Consider the following 15032-nt stretch of genomic DNA (forward strand, 5'->3'; position numbering starts at 1 on the left):
TATATAACTTCAAGCACGATGGCTATCACAAGGTAAAGTGCATAAGTAAAGAGCTCGGGTATATAGATAACCGAGGCACGCGGGAGACGATGATTTATCCCGGAGTTCACACTCTTGCGAGTGCTAATCTCCGGTGGAGAGGTGCGGTTGCTTAGTGCTCCCGAACGCCACAAGAGGCTCACCTTGAGGTGTGGTTGCTCGATGCACACCAACGCCACAAGGGCCTCACCCCAAGATGCGGTACTCACACCACACACCGAACGCCACGAAGGCGCCTCACCTAAATCTCCGGTGACCCTCGCCACAAAGGCCTAGGTCACGGTTCCACTAAGGGATTTCCTTCGAGGCGGAAACCGGGCCTTACACAAAGATTGGGGCACACATCCACAACTTAATTGGAGGCTCCCAACAAATCGCCACAAAGGCGTAGAATCCGTCTAGGGTTCCAAGAACCCAAGAGTAACAACCTTCTTGCTTTCACCACCACGAATCACCGTGGAGAACTCAAACCGATGCACCAAATGCAATGGCAAGAACACCACAAAGATGCTCAAGTCCTTCTGTCTCAAATTCTAACAAAGCTACAAAAGCTATTGGGGGAATAAGAGAGGAAGAACAAAGGAATTCACAAAGAACACCAAGATCTAGATCTAGAGAGTTCCACTCACAAAGAGATGGATTTGATTGGTAGAAGTGTAGATCTAGATCTCCTCTCTCTTTTCCCTCAAATGGGGGCAAGAATCATGGAGGGATTGAGAGATAGTGCAAGCTTCTCTAGTTCAACAATGGAGGAGAGAGAGAGTGAGAGAAGCAACAGCCCAAGGAGGAAGAAGGGGGGTATTTATACCCCCTAAGAAAATCGAGCCGTTGGGCAAAACCAGGGCCGGATAATCCGGCCTTAGTAAGGGCCGGATAATCCGCCCCCCCCGGATAATCCGGCCTCAGGGACAAAACCTGGTCAAAATCCGGCCAAAAATCCGGCCTCACATCAGACTTGCTTTTCTTCAGGTCCTTAGCCATTTTTCGAGGGGCCGGATATTTTCGAAATGTCCGGCCCGTATAATCCGGCCCTGGGACAAAATCGGGACAATATCCGGGCAAATGTCCGGCCCCTATACTGAGCAGCAAATCCTTAGGTCCTTAGCCGATTTCGAGGGGGCCGGATATTTCCGAAATATCCGGCCCGGATATTCTGGAAAAAATCCGGCCAAGCAAACTGCAGAAACACCAAAACTAAAACGGGCATAACTTTAGCATCCGGACTCCGATTTTGATGATCTTGGGCTTGTTTTGAAGCTAGGAACAAGCTCTATAAGATCATGCAGGAAACCATCATAGTCCAACAAGGGAGGATAGAAACAAATGATGAAAGGTTTGACCTATCTAAAAAAGACATACCGGTAAAACCTCCAATCTCGAAAATGCAACAAGTTGCCCGTGCAAAAACCATTCTTGATGAACTAGAGCTTGTCATGAGAATAAGCACAAGCTCTAAATCATCACATGGATAAGATCCAAATAATAACCAAGAAAGATGATGAACCAAACTCGAAAACGCAACAAGTGATCTATGCAAAATCCGTTTTCGATGAACTAGAGCTTGTCATGAGAATAAGCACAAGCTCTAAAACATCACATGGATAAGGTCCAAATAACAACCAAGAAAGATGATGCAAGGATGCAAAGGTTTGAGCTCTCTCCGAACGATACGATCGAGTTACTCACTCGAGAGCCCTCTTGATAGTACGGCAACTAAACTATAAACCGGTCTCCAACTACACTATGAGACCGGTGAGAAAGAAACCCTATCAAGAGCAAACCTTATACTTGCGCGTTCCACTTGAGCTTGATGACGACGATCTTGACCTCAACAAGATGGAACGCCTTTCTTGCTTGTGCTTGCTTGTGCTTGCTTGACGAAGTCTTGTAGATTGCTCCCCCATAAACCACCATGGGAGAGCTTCTTCTTCGGCGCATCTTCACATAACCATGACCACCATGTGGATTGCTTCCCCATAATCCACCATGGGAGAGCTTCTTCTTCGGCGCATCTTCACATATCCATGATCACCATATGGATGGCTAGACTCAAGCAAAGGATCTCTTCGAGATGGCTCATCTTGAACTTGCACTTCATTTCTTAATTCTTCATCATGTTGATGTCTTGAAGTAACTTGAGGGCTCACTTCATCTTCATCTTCAAGACATACTTGACACTTGATATCCTTCATCAATTTCTTCTTATTGGAACCTTGAAGCCAACATATGGTTCAAGAATTGCCTATGGACAACTCCTACAAATATAACTCAATGCAAACATTAGTCCATAGGGATTGTCATTAATTACCAAAACCACACATGGGGGCTCCATGCACTTTCAATCTCCCCCATTTTGGTAATTGATGACAATCTCTTTGAGAGGGTTTATATAAGGAATTTAAGAAACAAATAAGTTGAATATATAGAACAAACTCCCCCATAATATATGCATGTGTGAATGATCTTGACTTTCATTGCATATATTGGCATTCAAAGCCTAGTGGAGTTTCCTCTAAATATTCAACTATGCAAAGCAACAAGATGCAATGCAATAAAGGCACATGCTTAAGCACAAAGCAAAGACATAACCAAATTCCCTTAAACCCTCCAAACTTCTCCCCCATTGGCACCAATTGCCGAAATGGGTGAAAAATTTAGAAGGCCAATATAGTGAGAGTTCCTCCATAGCGTGTGCATTTCTCATAATTTGAGTGGAATCAAATGCACATATCCAATGACGAATATTCGGAAGGAATCACACTATAGATAGGATCAAAGATTGCAAAAAGATAACAAAGTCTAGAAGCTTCAACAAATGAAGCAAGCAACCAAATGAACCACAAAGAGGATACCAAAAGAAAGATAGATATTATGATAAGATCAAGAAGATTGCTCTAAATAATATGAGGAAGCTCCCCAAGGTTTGTGCACAAAACTAGACAATTTGCATTGGAGTATAAAGTGCACAAACATGGAATCATCACTCCCATAATATCATTCAAAAACAAAAGATACCAAGTGAATCAAACTCTAATGATCACCACAAGATAGTGCTCTAAATCAAATGAGGAAGCTCCCCAAGGTACATGCATAAAATAAAATGTTGCATTTGAATAAAATATGCATAACATGGAATCCTCACTCCCTCATTTAAAACACAAACATTTGTAATAGATCATAGATAGAAAAATAAGCTAAACACTTGCAACAAACAAATAGTTGAGCAACAAGTAAGAGGCACCATAATAAAAAGGCTCAACCAAGATGATATGTGAAATACATGACAAAGCATATTATAAGACTATTACAAGGATGAGCAAAAAGCATCATCATAGTCTTCAATGAATTATATTGCTTAGCATGACCAATCAACACGCAATAAATAAATAAGATATCAAAAGGAGATGTATCATCTCTTATGTGTATAAGTTTCTCTAAGTGGGCAATATCACAAAGATATTTATCCACAAAGAAACATGCACACATAAAATAGATACACAAGAAAAATAGTATGATATCCAAGACGAAGTCATGCAATATACCAATAAGAATTTTTGCTTAATAGCATTGCCAAAGGCTCAATTTTATCTTATTGTACATTCATGAACTTCAACCACAAACAACTAAAATACATCACAAATATCAAAAAGGGATAGAAGATAGTTGGGATGCATTTGAGAAAGGCAACAAGTATCACAAACTAGGATACCAAAAGAAGTAACTAAATTTGCACTTTCATCTATATTGCACATGTGAGAGCCTTGAGGAATTGATATGCAATAAAATTGCTAGATAGGCATAGTTGGGATGGATGAATCATGAGCATGATTTAAAATACTTCGCAAAAAATGCACTCATCTCAAATTACTCACATTCACAATAAAGAGGTTTCATTAAGACTTTTGCAAGAAGCACAACATTTGCAAATCAAGAGATTCATGCCAAGATGCAACCATAAGGTTGGATACAAGAAAATTATGCATGACAAGATACTTGTTACCAAGATAGCATTGGTGTGGATGTAGTAGATATGTGTTCGTTGACCATCCTAGCTTGCCTCAAGTTACCATTGAGTCACCACTTCTTTCCAAGAGTGAGACAAGCATCCAATGCATATCCATTGTACCTAACACAAAGGTAAGTACAAAATGGTCCCCAAACTAATTGGGTCCGAAGTAGTTAGACACACTACAACATATAGGACAAACTCCACAATTCTATGTGCATATCACATCTTAGTCAAATTAGGATTTGATGGAGTTTACCCTATATATTGGATCAAAGAAAGTGACACATGCCATAAGATATACATATATTAAATATGCATGCACAATACTTTCAAGAACCAAAGGAAGATACAATTTGGACAAAACACCAAATAAACCAAGAGACAATGGTTGTCCAAATTATATCAAAGGACCAAATCAACACAAGATTGACTCCAAAGACTTATCTCATTATAAGAAGCTAATTAAACCTAAGCACAAAGGAATGAGATAACCAACTCCCAAGAGAGCAAGGTTCCAACAAATAAACCAAACCCTCGACACTTTTTATGATGGCACAAAGTACCAAAAAGAAAATTTATGTCTCCCAAAACCAATTTTTTGATAAAGATCAAGAGGAGTTTAAGCATTATAACAAATATAGGAGAGCTCCCCCAAGATTAGTGCATTATCTAGGATTTAGAATATGGATACAAAATGCACAAAACTAGGATCATCACGCTACCTATATCTACTAAAAATGCTAAGAAAGTTTGAATAGACAAATTAGATCCATAAGATGCAAGGAAGACACATGGGAGTCAAAGCACAACAAATTCATGGCAATAAATAAGGCAATATAAATACAAGAGCCAATGTAGATATGATCAATAAATATCTACCTCATAATTGATTACCAATTGTCCTAGGACAAGAGGTATTAGGAAATATTTCCCGGTGGTAGTTTGTAAGTATACATAAGATCATATTTACAACGAACAAAGCATATGGTAAAAGATAAGAGTTAACCATAATGCAAAGATAGTTTCTTGATAGCTTCATTTAGTCATACCAACATGCAAGGCAATTAATAGTATTCATACCAACATGCAAAGCAATTAATAGTATTCATACCAACATGCAAAGCAATTAATAGTATGACTTTAAGAACATGGTTTTCCAAAAATGTATTGAGGGACACGTTGGGAAAAACCATGCCAAGAAAAACTTTCACAAATAAGATCCACAAAGATATTAGCAATGAAGCCATTTAAGCAAATTGGAGCTTGTTTGAGCAAACATGCCACATAGGAGAGAGATAATTTACGGTATCAATTCTATGTGACACAACCTCAAATGTTCACATTTTCTAGGCTTGTAATATGCACAAAGCTTATTACTCCCCCATAATGTGATAAGGAATTTATTTTCACAAGAGGCAAATAAGATCCAAGTAGAGATATTAATGGACATTAGAATTTGAATTTCTCATGAAGATGACATACCACATAGCGACTAGATAATCTCGCAATATCAATTCTAAGTGATATTCCTCATGTACACACATTGTTTAGGATCATGAAATTCCCAAAGGAATATCACTCCCCCCAAAATGGGATTGTCCATTAATCGCTCATAAGAGCCATATAAGATACAACAAGATGCAAAGAGGCTCCAACACAAACACAAATACATGGTGTGCAACCCAACATGCATAGACTTGATTTCTCAAGAAAAGCAAGTAGGAAGCACAACATATAAAAACACATGTTAGGAACAAAACTAACACATGCAAAGGGGCGAGTAACTTTCAATATAAATGAGTTGAGCACATGTTACCGCAAGGAGGAACATTGAATATATGATAGAAGCAAGATAATCAAGACTTGGCTTGAGATAATATAAATGATGAAGATCCCTTAATTCTTCATGATGTAGCCAAGTCTCCAATGCCCTCCAAAAAGCACCTATTGATCAAGTTTTGGATTGTTGGTCCCCAACTAAGTTGGGTCCTAAGAGGTTAGTCACAATAGGCTTGGAAACCCAAATGGTTCTTTTCTTGACACCACTTTGAGCACCAACATATTTGGCAAACACATTGCCACCCTCATCCTTACAAAGAGAATAAACATCATCAATGGAGATAGAGTTGGATGAGGTACCAATAGTGCAAAAAGAGGAGATGTGGCCCTTCTCACGGCATATGTAGCAAGTTCTTTTCTTCTCCTTCTTCTCACTAGATTTCTCCACAATGGGAGCATTGGCTTGATTTTTCTTGGGAAGTGGAATTTATTAAACTTGAGGTTGAATATGAGTTTGATCTTGAGGCCGCTTCCCTTTTTGCTTCTTCTTCAAAGTGCAAGATCTAACATGGTGCCCTTCAATTTTGCAGTTGAAGCAAACAATCTTGGCCGGGTCTTTGACTTGTACTTGGCCCTTCTTGTTGTTGTTGTTCTTGGACTTGTTCTTGTTGTTGTATTTGAATCCAAGTCCACTATTGTCATTGGGGGATCGTTGCACACTTAACATCGTGTCAAGTTTGCATTTCCCTTCATGACTCTTTACCAAGTCGGTCTTCAAAGAAGTGACTTGGGCCTTGAGCTCTTTGATTTCCTCTACATGGTTAGTAACAACACAAGTACTAGAGGAAGTAGAACATTCATTGTTAGAGCAACAAGGCAAGGAAGATAATTCATCACAAGATTTAGCAATACTATGAGTGGATGAATTACTAGGACTAGCACATGGCAATATATCATTTTGGGTAGTAGTGCTAGTATCCACATGAGGCTCACAAGGTGTTGCCTTCGATATGATAGCCTCATGAGCTAACTTTAGCCTATCATGGGAGGCTAGAAGATCCTCATGGGAGCTAGAAAGCTTTCCATGATTTTCTTCCAATTTCCCATAATTGCTAGTTAGCAATTCAAGTTGAGCCCTTAGCTCAACATTCTCCTTCAAGATAGATGCTTCACAAGAAGTAGAGTTAGTAGCAGAAGCATCATCACAAGACATATTAAGAAGAGAGGGTAACATAGCATGCTCTTTTAAATATTGTAACACCCCAATTTTTAAAACAAAGAGAAAACAAGTTTCCTTTTTCCAAAAATGAGAACCAACAAAAACTTTTCCTATATAGGGTGCTATGCTTAGTGCTCCTACCTATTACTTGTGTTTTTGCCATGATGAGTGTTATTATGCTTTTGTGATAAACCCTAAAATCCTAAAGTGATCAGGTGAAGATCACAAACCAAATAAAATTAAAAGAGAAAGAAATCAAATAAGAAAAACCCTAACCTCCTCAAAAATCCTTTGGATCTATTTTGAGAAACCAAAATAGAAGAGAAATACATATGTGGGCCTATAGCCCTAATATAGAGGTTTTGAACTATACTTTTCTTACTTTGCTAAAATGATGGTGAATCCTTGCAAAACTTACTAAACCCTAAACCTCATCCATCTTGTCATCAATCTTTGAAAAATAAATAAAAAGGAAAGATCTTATTTAAGAAAAAGGCATATGCAAGCCTATGGATACTTGTTGAAAATGATAAGCTTTGCCTTGTCTACCTTGAGTAGATGAATTAAAATACCTCAAAACACTCAACAAAGCACTTACCAACCAATTCAAGTGTGAAACAAAATAAAATCAAACATAGGCATAGAGGCATATGTGCCTATGGCTATTTTTGTAAAACTTTACCCTAGGCCTTTCTACTTTATTTAGAGGGTTGGAAAACCTTCATAAACCTTATCTAGTACTTCTCAAACCCAATCCAAAGTGGAACAAAAGATTTTAAAAAGAAAGTAATATTGCCATAGAGGCATAGGAGAGCAAAATATCAAATTTGTGAAATTGAGGATCTTGACCCTAAGACTTGTAGTGAATGGTTGGATCACTCCTATATACAATTTCAACACTCAACAACATCAATTGGGTCAAGCCTAGTCAAATTAAAAATCAAATGCCACATATGCATAGAGGCATATGTGACACATAGCCATTTTCACCAATTCTTGTCCTATGCACTCCTACTTTGACCAAAGGGTGTGAAACCATCTCTAAACCTAATCTAACCCTAAATTGACCCTCAACCTTAGTGAAGCAAAGGGGAGCACATTACAAGAATAAGAAGAATTGACACATCACCTCTTATGTGTTATGGCCAATTTTGCAAATCTTTGAGCTAGACCTTTTGGAATGGTTTCAATGGTTGGGAAATGTTCCTAAACTAGTAAGAATCACTTTAGAGTCAAGAAATATCAAATCAAAAGGAGAGAAAACAAATAGGGAGAAAATCCCATTTTCACTCACATACACATTTAGCCAAATTATCCAATCTTGACCTAGCCACCTCCATTGCCTCAAAATGGTTTGAACCTTTCACCTAACTCAATCTAACACCAAATAAACCTCACTCTTGTCAAAATGAAGCAAAGAGGAATAAAAGAATAAAAGCTAGAGAATCCCAAAACCCTTACATATGGTGTATGCCATTTTTATAAACCTTGACCCTAGACCATTTTGGCCTTCACCATTAGTTGTAATATGATACTAAACACTTATTACAACTATTGGAATCAAAGAAACCCAATTCAAATCAAATTCAAACTCAATTGGGGATCACATGTGATATTGGTCAAATCTGCCAATTTTAGTCTGATCACTACTTTGAGCCCTTGCCATTCAAAATTTTCAAACTAAACCTTGCTAAATCTTTGCACCTCATCCGAGACAACATCAAGGTGAACACTTTTTGTAAAGATCACCATGCCAAATTCTTTCTTGATCAATAGCTATGCTCATCCAAAGTTGCAACATTTTTAACAAGTGTAACAATCTCACACTTGTCAATTTTTGCAATACTTTGAATTTGGAATTTCCACCACCACACCTCATCTTCTCTGGTCATTTGTAACTTAACTAAACACACACATTTCAATTTGGTCAACCATTTGAACTCATTTTAAATTGGGACAAATTTGCAATTTCATAATTATGGCACTATTTGACACTATTTGGAATAGTGTCTACCCCAACCCTACTGCCCCTAACTACTCTACTTGGTTCCTTGTCCCCTCTCCTCCTCATTTCACCACAGAAACCCTAAGGGAGAGGCTAGCCGGCCATGGACATGGCCATGTCACCCCCATGCCGGCCATGTTCCTCTCTTTCTTCTCCCCTTCACTCACCACCCTGGCCACCTCGCCATAGCTCGCCACCTCTCTATCCTACACCACCTAGCACCGGCCAAATCGACAGGAACGCGGTGACCACGCCGCACCACGCGCGCCCAAAACCCCACAGCATGCCGCTCGTGTCGCACGAGTGCACGCGCGGGCACGTTCTGGACACACGCAGTGCCGCCGCTACACACACGCCCTGGCCCCTCCCTCAACGCGTCGAGCATCAGCACGCCACCGCGACACCGCCGGACACGCTCGCGACCACTGCCCTGGACCGCCGCCGCCGGAGACGGCGACACGATCCCGTGAACGCCGCCGCAGACACGGACGCAAGGCGTCGTCACCAGACCGTCCCCCACCTCGCCCTCTAGCTTCCTAGCACTGCCTCGACCACACCTATCTAGCGCCTACCTCGCCGATCCCCTTCGCTCGCCGGAGCAGCCGCTATGCTGTCGACCTGCCAGCCCCGCCACGGCCACCCTTCACCCTATAAAAGGAGGACCTCCCGCACCCAACTCCTCACCCCAACCTCGCTTCCCTCTCTCTTCTGATCCTCCTCGACCACCTCTTTCCCCCAATTACTCACCGGAGCCCTCCAATTTCTCGCCGGAGCCCGCGGAGGTACTGAGATCGCCGCCGTCGATTTCGGCCACCATCAGAGACGCCACCGGTACCAGCTGCTTCCCCTTCCTCGACAACGTCGCCTCGCATCGTCGCCGACCCTCGCCGGAGCTCCAGCTCGCCGCCGACCCCCTACCTCCGCCGCGGCAGCAACCCTTCCTCCCGACGACGACGACGAACCGCGACCGTCGGATCGTCATCTAATCCGACCGCCCACGTTCACCTGTACCGATTCGGTGAGTGTGGCTCACTGACGGGTGGGTCCCCCTGTCAGCTGGCCCGCAGCGTTAGCTGGGCCGGCCCAACTCTTCCTAACTGCGTTTTAAACTGATTCGGCCTAGTTTCTTTCCCGCCGGCCCGTTTAGATTCAAATCCCAAATTCAGTTTTAATTCCAATAGCTCACAGATGCTTTTTCAAATTTTAATAGAATCAAATCTACTGCACCAAATTCAACAAATTTTATATTGTTGGAAAGCTTATGAAATCCTGGATCCAACCACACTGGTCTCACATTGAAATTCTTTATGGAATTAATGTAGCAAAATAAACAAGACAGGGACTTTTCTACCTTAGAATAATTATTAAAAATCAACCACAAATGATTTTAAGTTAATTCCAACTCCTATAATTCACATTACACTTGTACTAATTTTTTATGCAAAAATATACCATGCTTACTTTGAATGATCATGGCCTAGTTTAATTAAAGGACTATTTGGCTATTTCTAGTCAAAGATATGGTCCAAAACTATTAATAAATCATATGGGAGTTTTTCTCTCACTTAAATCTTGTCATGAACAATTCAAAATGAGGTAGAGACTCTGGTCATATATGTCTCATATGAATTGTTGATGATATTAAATCACCTTAATGGTAGTTTTTAACTTAGTTACAACTATGTGTTAAATCATATGAGAGGTTTTCCTCTCATTTAAATCTTGTTCTCAAGTAATTCAACATGAGGTAGTGACCATGGTCTATAAAATCTCAGATTGAGTTATTTGGTGACATTAAATCACTACCATGTTAGTATTAAATTGCATGAGGTATGGAACCTCATTTAAATCATATTCTCAGATGATAAGTATGAAGAGGTTGACTTTGGTCAATCTAGGTCATATATTATTCATAAGAGAAATTAAATAAGATGATGAGAGGAAATTATTTCTCTAAGTAATTAAAAGTAACACCTAAGTTAGTATGAGAGGAAATTATTTTTCCTTAAATAAGAAAAAACACATCTACCCACTCCATAGTAAGGTGGGATGCTAGTTTAAGTTGTGTAAATTGTATGAAGTGTTTCACTTCATTTAAATCTTGCCCTAAGTACTTTCACATGAAGTTTGAACCCCTGGTCAAATGCTCTCATATGAAATACTTGGAGATTTTAAATCATTGGTAGAATTGTCAAATAGTATGAGGTATCTCTACCTCATTTAAATCCTTTTCTCAAATGATGATGATGAATGGTTGACTTAGGTCAACATAAATTCATGTGTGATGGTTTGAGAAATTAAATCTTAAAGAAGATTCAATAAGAGGAAATTATTTTTTTCCTCAAGGCAAGACCACCAATGCACCAAATTGTATTAATTGTGTGAATAGCATAGTTTGTGTGAATATATGTGATGTTTGGAATAGCCAATGAATTTTTTGGTGATTGTATCCTCATATTCGTATTTTAGATGCTAGTACCGAGGAGTATCAAGAGGAGGAGGAGGTCTTCTACAAAGAGGAAGGAGAAGGGAACTTTGACCACCACCTCAACCAAGGCAAGCTAATATTCTTGCAAGTTACCCAAGTGCAAAGCCCCTTGGGGCAAGGCACCATGAATCTTATCTTTTCTTACATAAGCCTATCCCAAGTTTATATCTTACAAGTTTTTACTTGTTTTCTCAAGGAGTACTTTTATAGTTAACTTGGGTCAAAGTAGAGAAATTTACTAGAGTAGCAAAGTTAGTCTCCCTCAAGCAAAGCAAGATAATACTCTTGCAAAGTGCAAAGCTCACCATGAGCAAGGCATTACCCCACTTACTTTATGCTTATGATCCTATTTCCCAGCTTTTACTTTACAAGCTTTATTTAATTTTGTTTTATCAAAGTACTTTTGATTTATGATTCACTTGATTAGTATTGGATTAGTACAAGAGTATCAAGGTTAGCCTAGAAGCAAAGCAAAGTACTTAGCACCCCTCATACTTAGATGCTAGTGCTAAATTAAAAGTGACTACCTTAGTTGGGAACTTGTGAAATGAAATGGCTTTGAAAACCTTGGAATGATGAGTCATTCTATTTGAAAGATTTTGAAGGTGAATATGATCTGCGAATGACTTGGTGAACTTTACAAAAAAAACTGATGGTTGGGTTCGGATGCGATACCATTCCAATTTTACAAGTACCCCCACAATACCTGAATCTGGGTAAGGCTTAGCTGGAAATTTAGGTGTCTTAGTATGGGTTCCCTCTAAAACAAGCGTCATCGGGATTATGCCGGAGGCTGCCTCTACAACAAAAGGAATGATGTGAAATGACGTGAAATGAGGTGAATGTCTTGCCCAAGCCCTGTGCAGTTCCCAGGCTGACTGTCTGTCTTCACTGGGAGGCCAAGCTCATGGGGAGAGGTGCCTATACTAGGGTATGTAAATGAAAGGTTAGGATTGGTAGTTCGCGTACTGCGTACGATAAATCAGGGCCAGTTACCCCTGACGAGCTATTGCAATTGTTGTGGCACAAGTGAACAACCTCTGCAGAGTTAAACCTATTCGAATAGCCGCGTCCGCGGTCATGGACAGTTGGAAAGGCCATACTGTTCCGTCATCAGAACCTTTTTCTAAAAATATGAATGGTGACTTGTGAAGTGAACTTGAAATGTGACTTTTGAATTTGAATCACAACAGAGTTGTGGGAATGACACTAGTGTTCCCTCTTGGGTTAGTTAGCACATGAAGAGTTGTTTACAAAAATGTTTGTGAACTAAAATTGGCATTATGCAAAATAAACTAGAGCTTAGCACCCCTTACTAGAATTGTTAGCACTTACATTAGTATTAGTTTGCGAGTACTTTAAAGTACTCACGGCTTTGTCCCTGGCTATTCAAATGGCCAGACTATGAAGAGGAGCAGAACTATCAAGAGGACGACCAGCAGGACGCCTACGACAACTAGGGAATCTTCTGACGTCAGACGTTGGCCTGTGGACTAGAGAGTCCCTTCTATTTACGCTTCCGCTATGAAACTATGAACTTTGTGTATGTTGATCAATAGATCAACCATTTGTGTAATATTGGATCAGGTGATCCCTATTTGTAAGACGACTATGGTATGTAATGAATGATGACTTATGATATTCAACTGTTATGTCTCGCAACAACAATATTCCTGGGATTGCGATGTATGGCATAGCAGGCATCTGGACTTAAAAATCCGGGTGTTGACAAGTTGGTATCAGAGCCATTGTTTGATCTTAGGAGACCCTAGTTAGAATGGACTTCTGAAAAACTTAGTTTCAAAAACCAATGAAGTGAATATTTGTGAAAACTTGTTCTTACTCTTATCCTTGAGATCTTTTGCAAAAATGAGAAATCTATACTTTACTTTCTTTACAAGCATACCTAAAATGTTGCACACTTGACTACTTCTTTAACTTACTTATCCTAATTGCTCACATATGAAGTACCAATGGGAGTCATATCAGCTTAGCCCCGGAGGCGACCTAAGGTTCGAAAAGGATTTGAAGCAACTAGTGGAATATCTAGGACACCCGTATCCCGAGTTCTTTGGAATACCCCTCAACAACCACTCCGGAGAACCACCTCGGTGGGACGTTTCTACTGATCTACGAAGGAAGCTTGGAGCCCCGGTATGGGAAACCATCTGGTTTTCTGTAACGGGAAACACTTGGGAGGAAGGACTAGTCGAGCTATGCAAGAAGCAATTTTCCGTCTCGTGTGGACAAAATGAGAACAAGATCAAGAACACTCGCTTCATCTACTACCCAAGACATGACTCCATGGGACGACCGATGACCATGCCCCCACACACGGAGATGAACCCCTATGTAGCACACCAGGACTTCAGGCTGTACAAAACTCGCAGGGATTTGGACAACGCCCTCGCCTCTCGCCAAGCACATCACCCGTAAAGACGAATAACCTCCCAGGAAGAGTAGTATCACCCCAGCACTTAAGTAGGTGTGAGTTGTATTAGGCTCCCCTTGTATCGTAGAGCGAATGAATGGTTCTTCAAACCAACGGTGTGTTAGATTTGTAATGTATGATGCTTGGTATGAATGAAAAAGTGTTGTTGGTTTTTACCCCCGCAACACTACTCAAGTTTTCAATATTATGAACTTTTTAAACTTTAACCAAACAAACCATAGAAATTTCCCTCTTATCTTATCATCTACCTCAATGTTCAGATGGCCCCTCCTACCCGCAACAACTCCCGTGCCCAGGCCAACCAGATACACATTGAGCACGCCAAGATGACTAACACCATCAACATCCTTGCAATGGAGCGCAAGGCACTTCGCCATCAGCACGCCAAGAAGGACTACCTCATTGCTCGCCTCCGCGTGAGGATAGCATCACTGGAGCAGCTCATCCCAATACCCAACCATGCCCCCAGAGACAAGTCCACTGTGGCTTGCTATGAATGTGGTGTTACTGGTCATTACTCTAATAAGTGCCCGATGAAAGCCGCCAACAATGCCCCAAGGACTGGAAGCAATGTTGTACCCATTGCCCAAAAGGACAAGTCAACGGTGACCTGCTATGAATGTGGAACTGTAGGTCATTACTCCAATGAATGCCCCAAGAAGCTTGCCAAGACTGCCCCCAATACCACTACACCTGCCCAGCAGCAGCGCTGTGTCGCAACTGGAAGGAAGTTTGCCCCAAACTACCCGAACAACCGCAACGGTCGTTACTACCGCATGAATGCCACCAAAGCTCAGGAAGCACCCAAGACCCTGCAGAGTATGTTTTCCTGTTAATCAAAATGCTCAATCTCTCTTAGGAACCTAACTTTTCTTAAAATCTCGGGACGAGATTTGTTTAAGGGGGAAGGGTTTGTAACACCCCAATTTTTAAAACAAAGAGAAAATAAGTTTCCTTTTTCCAAAAATGAGAACCAACAAAAACTTTTCCTATATAGGCTGCTATGCTTAGTGCTCCTACCTATTACTTGTGTTTTTGCCA

The sequence above is a fragment of the Lolium rigidum genome, chromosome 6 (genome assembly GCF_022539505.1).
Source record: "Lolium rigidum isolate FL_2022 chromosome 6, APGP_CSIRO_Lrig_0.1, whole genome shotgun sequence".
NCBI classification, from domain to species: Eukaryota; Viridiplantae; Streptophyta; class Magnoliopsida; order Poales; family Poaceae; genus Lolium; species Lolium rigidum.